The sequence below is a fragment of the Telopea speciosissima genome, unplaced genomic scaffold (assembly GCF_018873765.1).
Source record: "Telopea speciosissima isolate NSW1024214 ecotype Mountain lineage unplaced genomic scaffold, Tspe_v1 Tspe_v1.0414, whole genome shotgun sequence".
Lineage (NCBI taxonomy): Eukaryota > Viridiplantae > Streptophyta > Magnoliopsida > Proteales > Proteaceae > Telopea > Telopea speciosissima.
Genome location: NW_025317750.1, coordinates 20854 through 31593, shown reverse-complemented (window position 1 = coordinate 31593; position 10740 = coordinate 20854). Strand labels below are relative to the sequence as shown.

Sequence of the window (10740 nt, the reverse complement as noted above, 5' to 3'; positions counted from 1 at the left end):
CTCAACATCTCATCCACACATCTCATAAGAGATAAGGACAGTTTATAGAAAATCCCTAACCCAAAAAAAGTACAAAAATGCCCCCAAATAACCCCAAAATGACCCAGTCGGTCTGGTTCGGACCAGAACTGAACATATGGCGAAATAGTATCGATTCGAAGGTCTCGACCCTCAACATCTTATCCACACATCTCGTAAGAGATGAGCACACTTTATAGAAAATCCGTAACCCAAAAAAGTACAAAAATGCCCCCAATAAGCCTAAACTACCCACCAGATTTAGTTCGGATCAGAATAGAAAATATATCAAAATAGGTTTCGATTCGAATGTCTCGACGCTCAACATCTTATCCAAACATCTCATAAGAGATAAGGACACTTTATAGAGAAGCCATAACCCAACAAAAGTACAAAAATGCCCCCCAATAACCCCAAACAACCCACCCGGTCTGGTTTGGATCGGAACTGAACATATGTCAAAATACGTATCGATTCGAAGGTCTCGACCCTCAACATCTCGTCCACACCTCTCGTAAGAGTAAAATACACTTTATAGAAAAGCCCTAACCAAAAAAAGTACAAAAATGCCCCCTATATCCCTAAACGACCCACCTGGTCTAGTTCTGACCAGAATAGAAAATATGTCAAAATATGTATGGATTCAAAGGTCTCGACCCTCAACATCTTATCCACACATCTCATAAGATATCAGGATACTTTACAGAAAAGCCCTAACCAAATAAAGGTACAGAAATGCCCCCCAATAACTCTAAATGACCCACCCGATCTGGTTTGGACCGAAAATGAACATATGTCGCGATTTGAAGGTCTCGACCCTCAACATCTTTTCCACACATCTCATAAGAGATAAGGACCCATTATAGAAAAGCCATAACCCAACAAAAGTACAAAAATGCCCCCCAATAACCCCAAACGACCCACCTGGTCTGGTTTGGACTGGTGATGAGCACATTTATGTGTAAAATCTTAGGGCATAAAGCATACATTTTACCACATTGGACAGAGTTACTTCGATGCTTTCTTGTGCCTTTCAGGTTTTAGGTGAATTCTTGTGAAAATGGAGCAAAAGATGCTAAGAATAGTCGGAAGCGCCCAATAGTTGAGAAAATAAAGTTTGGATTGAGCACTGAAAGAATCATGCCAATCAATCAAATTTGAATGTGATTATAGTGGGCCCCTTAACATAATTTTGAGGTGTTAATAATATGGATGCGTAGCCCGTCGAGTCAGTTTCGTAACGGTTCAAACGGCACTTGATTCCTGGTTGAAACGAAGAAGTTACGACCGTTTTCGTAGATAGGGGTTTATTTGTAATCATTGATAGTCGACCGGGGGCAAAGTAAAGCGGAAGTTCGGATTCTAGGGACCTTAACACAATTATCAAAAGTTATCTTTCTGTCAGCCGAAAGATTCCATTTGGAAGGCTCTGGAGCAGTCCAACTTCAACTTGAGATATCTTGGGCTCCCGAACTCCAAATTGGACCAAATTTAGGTCTATTTTGGGTGATTTTTCATAAGGAATACAGCAGTGAGACCCATATAAGCATTCCATGCTCCACGTTTTTTGAAGGACAGATTTGACATTTTATTAATTGTGAGTGGAATCTTAGACATCACCCATGCTCTCTCTCTCCTCCAACTTTTCAATGGCACTTTTGAAATTCTACTTGGGATAGATTTCTTTTGAAAGATATTCTCTCATCTATGGAAGAATAAAAAGTCAAAGATGCCTTGATCTCATTGCTTGGAGAAGACACCTACAAAGAAAAGGAAGGACATGTTAGAATTAGAAAATTACTTTTTAATAAATAGAAGGTTTATGTATCTAGGATTCTTTTCTCTCCCTCTTTCTATTTTTTTTCTTTTTTTTTGGGATTCAAGGCAATGTAAAGGAGGAAGAAGAAAAGAATATTCTCTTTTCTTAGAGAATATTTCTCATACCACTTCCCTCTTCTCCCTTCCCCCTATAAATACCCCTTGCCCTTTGGGTTGTAAGAAGTTAGTTTTTAGTTCAATTTTTAATTAGTTTCTAGTTCAATTTTAATTCAGTTTTTAGTTCAATTAATTAGTGAAATTTCTTCTTCTCTTCTTCTAGTTTTTGGCTTTCTAAGTTCTAGTTTGATTTCATGCTTTCAATTTCATGGTTATGATGCTTTTGATTCATGCTTTAATTTTATGTCTTCAATATGATTGTAATAATTCTAGTTTAGTTTCAAGCTTTCTAGTCTAAGTTTCTAAGTTGATGACAAGACTTGGAGATTTGGAAAAAGAAGCAATTTCAGTCCGATTCAAGCACATCCTGATTTTCATTCTCTAAACCCTTTATCTCATTCTCCCTCTCCTCTATCTCTCTCTATCTTCTTCTTCTTCTCCCTCTATTTCTTTTATTTTTTTTCTATGGTTGTGGTTTTTGGATGCACTTTTATTTTCCTTATTCCTTTTTATGTGGTTATTATGTGTGGCTGGATTTTTATTCCTTTCAATTTACGTTAGTTTGATAGGTTAGATGCTAATGTGTTAGGACACTAATTTAATCCCTTAATTTTGTTAGATGCTTATGAGTAGGTTGCATTAATTTTCATTAGTTTAATTTAACACTTTAGTTTGGTTCACTTTGCATTACTTTTAAGTTAGTTAAATAGAGTGGCGTATATCTCCTTGTGTTCGACCTGTAGCTACGATTGACCCGTACACTTGCGGTATTATTTTAACTCAAACAAGTTTTTGGCACCGTTGCCGGGGATCAAACCCGGGTCACCCACGTGACAGGCGGGAGTACTTACCACTATACTACAACGACTTTATTGTCGACTTTATTTTTTTGATTTTTAAGTATTTCAAAGTGTTTTAGTTTATTCTCTTCTCTTCTTTTTCTAAAAAAAAAAAAAAAATCAGTTTTTGAAAACCTCTTCTTGTTTCTCTTCTGTTTCAAATAGTGTGCGTCCAATCTAAAGTCCTTCATATGCTCCAACCCTCCACATCTTTTGGTGTCCCTCATTGGATTTTTGGTGTCCCTCATTGGATTAAGTTATCTATGATGCTACATCTTGACTTGGTTGGGTGGTTTGGCATGTGACTTATCTTTGGAGGTGACCACTCTTGATAACAGGAAAGCGACATAGGGAGAGATTTTGGAGACAAAAACGTATAGTAGTCCTCCACCCTATATTAGAATCCACTTGGAGTCACACGTAGGTGGCTATAAAAGACTATATGGGTTCCCTTGCTGTCAACCTTTATGGCATCCTTACAGCTTTGGAACCATTGTTTCGATTCTTGAGGGATAGATGCACTATCTACCTTGGGCTCCCTCTTATTTTTAGTATTTTTTTTCTAGTCTTTTATTTTTCTTTAATTTTTTTTTTTTAAGGGAGACCTCAATTTAGGATAGGTGGTTAATTTAGAATAATGGGAGATACACTTCCACATATGACTTTGGGGGAAAGATGGAACTATGCTAAGGCAACCATGACTTTGGAGAAAATGTTTAAACAGGCTAGGGAAGCCAAAAGTAGTGAGATAGAGAACAATTTTGCACCACCCCAGTACAATTTTGCTCCCCAACCCAACTATGGGTTATCGGAAAATTTTGATTGGTCACATCCCCAGATCTATGTTATGGAAGGATGCCCTAATCTTTATGGGGGTAGCTATGGTGATGAGAATGTGAGTCCTCAATTTCAATACAATTCTTTTGACACTTACAATCAGGGGTGGAGTGATCATCCCGATTTCTCGTGGGATCAATAGAATAACCAAGCTAGACCACCCAATTTTCAATGTAATAGTCAGTTTGATCTTCCAATGCCCAACCTTCCAATGAATTCAACAAGAATAAATGAGCTAGAAAGGACTATGGATAGAATGGAGAAGCAATTCTCTCAATTGATCACCATTTTACAGGAGGAGGAAATGGGTACATTACCTAGTCAGCCTGAACCTAGTCTATGTTACCAGATTCCTGTTCAGAATGAACCACCCCATCCCCAATTTAATGATGTTGAAAGTCCACCACCCCAGTTTGAGGTTAATGAGAGTCACTCCCAACAAGATGCTTTTCATGACTATCTATTTGTTGAGATTGAGTCTCCTAAAGATATTAGTGAAGTGAGGTTTGATGAGCAACCTGGGGAAGTCCACCTTTTGCCTGAAAATTCTAATTTTAGTGAGCCTAGTGTTTTTATTGATTTAGAATCAGATTTTCACGATAACATAGAAACCCAGGAAATTCGATCTCCCCCTCTCTCTTTGGACAACCTAGATAATGGTCATTTTGAGGATTCCATTATCTCACATGTTGATTTGTCCAAACCTCCTAGGTTTAATGGTGTTATTGAGAAGGACAGTGTTAGTCCTGATGCTCTTCAAGAAAATTATCGTGATCCTTATTTGGAAAACCAAGTTTTACAAAGGGCGGATAGTTGTATTACTAGGATTGATTTAAATAAACCTCTCATTTTTTTTGATTATTTTGATGAGGTTACTGACATTCATGATCTTTTTTATGTTTACTGCGATCCGTTTTTGGTTAGTTTTTCTAAACATGACATGTGTTCTACATTGCAAACGGGAGAGAATGGGAGGATTTATGGCATGAGTTTTAATGCCTTCATTTTCCACTGTCACATGAGGACATATTTTTCTATTGGATATTTCTCAGTTGTACTTAACTTCTATATTATTTTTCGCTTTACTAAAATTCATGGTTAAGTGTTTTCTGGTTCTGAAGCTATTTCTCCATTTACTGGCCATGGATTGAGATTTCTGTTGCTGCTCCTAGCACTTTTTATAGAGCTCATGACTCTTCATGATCCTCTTTTTTATTATATCTGGTAAGCCCCTTCATCTCCTCCCTTATCCTTATTCTTTCTTTTATGCATGCTTTGAGGACATTGCATGACTTAAGTGTGGGGGGGGGGGTGTGAGCTTTCTTATTTGGTAAATTTTGATTGTGGAGGTAGTTTGGTTTTGAGCATACGTTTCTTTGATTGTGAAGCGAGAGAAAGAGGGAATTAGGTGCCCTAGCATGCGAAATAATAAAGAAATCCCTTTTTAAGGATGGTAGTTTGGTTGTATCCGGTGAGAGGGACTGAATTGGAAAATATGAGCGTTATTTCATTTGATGGCCAGATTTCTCTATGTGTTTTATGGACCCTTTGATCTTTTGGCTAGTAGTTGAGACCAATTTGTTTGTGGCAAGGCAAGGCATGAAAGTGAATGAAAAGGAAAAGAAAAGAAAAGAAAAAAAAAAAACAAGGAACAGAAAAGAAAGTGGAATTCCTTGGGACTAGACAGGACACTGTGCCTCATGAAGCAGGGAGACTTGATCGAAATTTCTTGGAAGGAAACTCGAAAAACTCTTGCATCAGTGTCTCAGATCCTTTATGGATATATGCAAAAAGCGAAGCTACCAAGTATTTGGGTGTCTGGTGTATGCTCCACCATGTCATTCAGAGAACAATAGTGGAGTAGAAATAGAGTTTGCTGTTGAGAAAGCAAAAAAGCTTTTGTCTTAATGCCTGGAAAGAAAGTATGGTAAAAAATACTCAAAGCCTAAGTCTTTGGTTCCATCGATGCTATGAGTGGTTTACCTAAAGGTGAGTAGTGTTCAGAAGATATGAGGAGATCCCTTAAGCTTGATACATGCTTATTGCTTGAATTGATGTGGGGTGATAAAATTTAAGTGTGGGGGAACCTTTGGCTCCTTGATCTTTAGTTGAGCACTTTTTGGGATTATGTGCACTGTCCTACTTATGCCATGATTAAAATTTACAGCATTCATTTACAATTGAATTTTGGGTGTATATTAACAGCAAACACCCACGAGACAAAACTCGTCCACTAGGGGCAACCTAGGGGTTCAAAGGCTTGTTGCACATGCCAAGTGCAACCGTGATTCCTACGAAAGTGAGTTAAGACTTTTTGCATTCTAGATTAGTTTTTCTTTTGCTTTACTTGAGGACAAGTAACGTTCAAGTGTGGGGGAATCTGATGAGCACATTTATGTGTGAAATCTTAGGGCATAAAGCATACATTTTACCACATTGGATAGAGTTACTTCGGTGCTTTCTTGTGCTTTTCAGGTTTTAGGTGAATTCTTGTGAAAATGGAACAAAAGATGCTAAGAATAGCGGGAAGCGTCCAGGAGTCGAGAAAATCAAGTTCGGATTGAGCACTGAAAGAATCACGCCAATCAATCAAATTTGAATGTGATTATAGTGGGCCCCTTAGCATAATTTTGAGGTGTTAATAGTATGGACGCGTAGCCCGTCGAGTCAGCTTCGTAACGGTTCAAACGACATTTGATTCCAAGTTGAAACGAAGAAGTTACGGTCGTTTACGTGGATAGGGGTTTATTTGTAATTATTGATAGTTAGAAGGGACAAAGTAAAGTGGAAGTTTGGATTCTAGGGCCCTTAGCGCAATTATCAAAAGTTATCTTTCTGTCAGCCAAAAGATTCTATTTGGAAGGCTCTAGAGCAGTCCAACTTCAACTTGAGATATCTTGGGCTCCCGAACTCCAAATTGGACGAAATTTGGGTCTATTTTGGGTGATTTTTCGTAAGGAATACAACAGTGAGGCCCATATAAGCATCCCATACTCCACGTTTTTTGAAGGATAGATTTGACATTTCATTAATAGTGAGTGGAATCCTATTCATCACCCTTGCTCTCTCTCTCTCCTCCAACTTTTCAAGGGTACTTTTGGAATTCTACTTGGGATAGATTTCTTTTGAAATATATTCTCTCATCTATGGAAGGATAAAAAGTCAAAAATGCCTTGATCTCATTGCTTGGAGAAGACACCTACAAAGAAAAGGAAAGGAAGCACAAGTTAGAATTAGAAAGTTACTTTTTAATAAATAGAAGATTTATGTATCTAAGATTCTTTTCTCTCCCTCTTTCTATTTTTTTTCTTTTTTCTTAGGATTCAATGCAATGTAAAGGAGGAAGGAGAAGAGAATATTCTCTTTTCTTAGGGAATATTTCGCTTACCACTTCCCTCTTCTCTCTTCTCCCTTCCCCCTATAAATATCCCTTGCCCTTTAGGTTGTAAGAAGTTAGTTTTTAGTTCAGTTTTTAATTAGTTTCTAGTTCAATTTTAATTCAGTTTTTAGTGTAGTTTTTAGTTCAGTTTTTAATTAGTTTCTAGTTCAATTTTAATTCAGTTTTTAGTGTAGTTTTTAGTTCAATTAATTAGTGAAAGTTCTTCTCTTCTTCTAGTTTTTGGCTTTCTAAGTTCTAGTTTGATTTCATGCTTTCAATTTCATGGTTATGATGCTTTTGATTCATGCTTTAATTTTATGTCTTCAATATGATTGTAATAATTCTAGTTTAGTTTCAAGCTTTCTAGTCTAAGTTTCTAAGTTGATGACAAGACTTGGAGATTTAGAAGAGGAAGTAATTTCAGTCTGGTTCAAGCCCATCCAGGTTTTCATTCTCTAAACCCTTAATCTCATTCTCCCTCTCCTCTATCTTTCTCTATCTTCTTCTTCTTCTCCCTCTATTTCTTTTATTTTTTTATATGGTTGTGGTTTGTGGATGCGCTTTTATTTTCCTTATTCCTTTTTATGTGGTAATTATGTGTGGCAGCATTTTTGTTCTTTTCAATTTGCGTTGGTTTGATAGGTTAGATGCTAATGTGTTAGGGTGCCAATTTAATCCCTTAATTTTGTTAGATGCTTATGAGTAGGTTGCATTAATTTTCATTAGTTTAATTTAACACTTTAGTTTGGTTCACTTTGCATTACTTTTAAGTTAGTTAAATAGAGTGGCATATATCTCCTCGTGTTCGACCCGTAGCTACGATTGACCCGTACGCTTGCGGTATTATTTTAACTCAAACAACCGAAACTGAACATATGTCAAATAACTTATCGATTTGAAGGCCTCGACCCTCAACATCTCGCCGTCACCTCTCATAAGAGATAAAGAATCTTTATCAAAAAGCTCTAACCCAAAAAAGTATAGAAATGCCCCCCAAATAACCCTAAACGACCCACCCAATCTGGTTCGGGCCGGAAATGAACATATGTCAAAAAACATTTCGATTCGAAGGCCTCGACCCTCAACATCTTTTCTAGACATCTCATAAGAGATAAGGACACTTTATAGAAAAGCCATAACCCAACAAAAGTACGTAAATGCCCCCCCAATAACCTAAAACGACCCATCCGGTCTGGTTTGGACCGGAACTAAACATATGTCAAAATATGTATCGATTCGAAGGTCTCGACCCTCAGCATCTCGTGTACACTTCTCGAAAGAGTTAAAGACACTTAACAGAAAAGCCCTAACCCAAAAAAGTACCGAAATGCCCCCCTATAACCCTAAACGACTCAACTGATCTAGTTCGAACCAGAATAGAAAATATGTCAAAATAAATGTCAACTCAAAGGTCTCGACGGTCAACATCTATCCAAACATCTCATAAGATATAAGGACACTTTATAGAAAAGCAGTAACCCAACAAAAGTACGAAAATACCCGCCAATAACCCCGAACGACCCACCCGGTCTGGTTTGTACTGGAATTGAACATATGTTGAAATACGTATTGATTCGAAGATCTCGACTCTCAACATCTCACCACACCTCATGTAAGAGTTAAACACGCTTTATAGAAAATCCCCAACCCAAAAAAGAATAGAAATGCCCCCCATTAACCCTAAATGACCCACTTGGTCTGGTTCGGACCAGAAATGAACGTATGTCACAATACGTATCGATTCGAAACTCTCGACACTCAACATATCATGCACACATCTCATAAAGAGATAAGGACACTTTTTAGAAAAGCCCTAACCTAGAAAGTGTACAGAAAGGCCCACCACTAACCCCAAACGACCCACTTGGTCTGGTTCAGACCGGAACTGAACATATGGCAAAATGCGTATCGATTCCGAGGTCTCGACCCTCAACATCTTACCCACACATCTCATAAGAGATAAGGACACTTTATGGAAAAGCTCTAACCAAAAAAAGGTATAGAAATGCCCCCAATAACCCCAAACGACCCACTCGGTCTGGTTCGGACCGGAACTGAACATATGTCGAATGTATCGATTCGAAAGTCTTGACCCTCAACATCTCGACCACACCTCTCGTAAGAGTTAAAGACACTTTATTGAAAAGCCCTAACCCAAAAAAATGCAGAAATGCCCCCCATTAACCCTAAACGACCCACTCGGTCTGGTTCGGATCAGAAATAAGCATATGTCGAAATAAGTATCGATCCAAAGGTCGAGACCCTCAACATCTTATCCATACATCTCAAAAGAGATAAGGACACTTTATAGAAAAGCCCAAACTCAAGAAAAGTATAGAAATGCCTCCCAATAACCTCGAACGACCCACTCGGTCTGGTTCAGACCGAAACTAAACATATGTCGAAATACGTATCGATTCGAAGGTCTCGACCCTCAACATCTTATCCACAAATCTCATAAGAGGTAAAGACACTTTAGAAAAAAGCCCTAACCCAAAATAGTACAGAAATGCCCCCCATAACCCTCAATGACCCACCCGGTCTAGTTCGGAATGGAAATTAACATATGTTAAAATACGTATCGATTCGAAGGTCTCGACCCTCAAACATCTCATCCACACATCTCATAAGAGATAATGACACTTTATAGAAAATCCCTAACCCAAAAAAAGTATGAAAATGCCCCCCAATAACCCCAATCGACCCACTTGGTCTGGTCCAGACCGAAACCGAACATATGCGAAAAAACGTATCAATTTGCAGGTCTCGACATTCAAAATCTCGTCCACACCTCTCGTATGAGGTAAAGACACTTTATAGAAAACCTTTAACCCAAAAATGAACAGAAATGCCCCCCAATTACCCTTAACGACCCACCCGGTCTGGTTTTGACCCGAAATGAACATATGTTGAAATATGTATCAATTTGAAGGTCTCGACCCTCAACATCTTATCCACACATCTCATAAGAGATAATGACGCTTTATAGAAAAGCCATAACCCAACAAAGTACGAAAATGCCCCCCAATAACCCCAAACGACCCACCCGGTCTGGTTTGGACCGAAATTGAACATATGTCAAAATACATATCGATTCGAAGGTCTTGACCCTCAACATCTCGTCCACACCTCTTGTAAGAGTTAAAGACACTTTATAGAAAAGCCCTAACCCAAAAAAGCACAGAAATGCCCCCCCAATAACCCTAAACGACTCACCCGGTCTGGTTCGAATCGAAAATGAACATAAGTCGAAATACGTATCGATTCGAAGCTCTCGACACTCAACATCTCATCCACACATCTCATAAGGGATAAGGACACTTTATAGAAAAGCCCTAACCCAAAAAAGTACAAAAATGCCCCCCAATAACCCCAAACGACCCAATCGGTCTAGTTCAGACCAAATTGAACAAATGGCGAAATACATATCGATTCGAAGGTCTCGAACCTCAACATCTTATCCACACATCTCATAAGAGATAAGGACACCATATAGAAATGACCTAACCTAAAAAAGGTACAGAAATGCCCCCAAATGACCAACTCGGTCTGGTTCAGACCGGAACTGAACATATGTCGAATGTATCAATTCGAAAGTCTTGACCCTCAACATCTTGACCACACCTCTTGTAAGAGTTAAAGACACTTTATAGAAAAGCCATAAACCAAAAAAATACAGAAATGCCCCCCTTTAACCCTAATAGACCCACTCGATCTGGTTCGGATAAGAAA

At 38.3% G+C, this 10740-nt stretch overlaps 1 non-coding gene across 1 annotated transcript; it reads right to left on the bottom strand.

Moving 5' to 3' along the window:
- Nucleotides 1-2749: 2749 nt before the first annotated feature.
- On the bottom strand, nucleotides 2750-2821 carry TRNAD-GUC. Its single transcript has one exon. It is a non-coding gene; the product is annotated as a tRNA-Asp (tRNA).
- Nucleotides 2822-10740: the final 7919 nt, after the last annotated feature.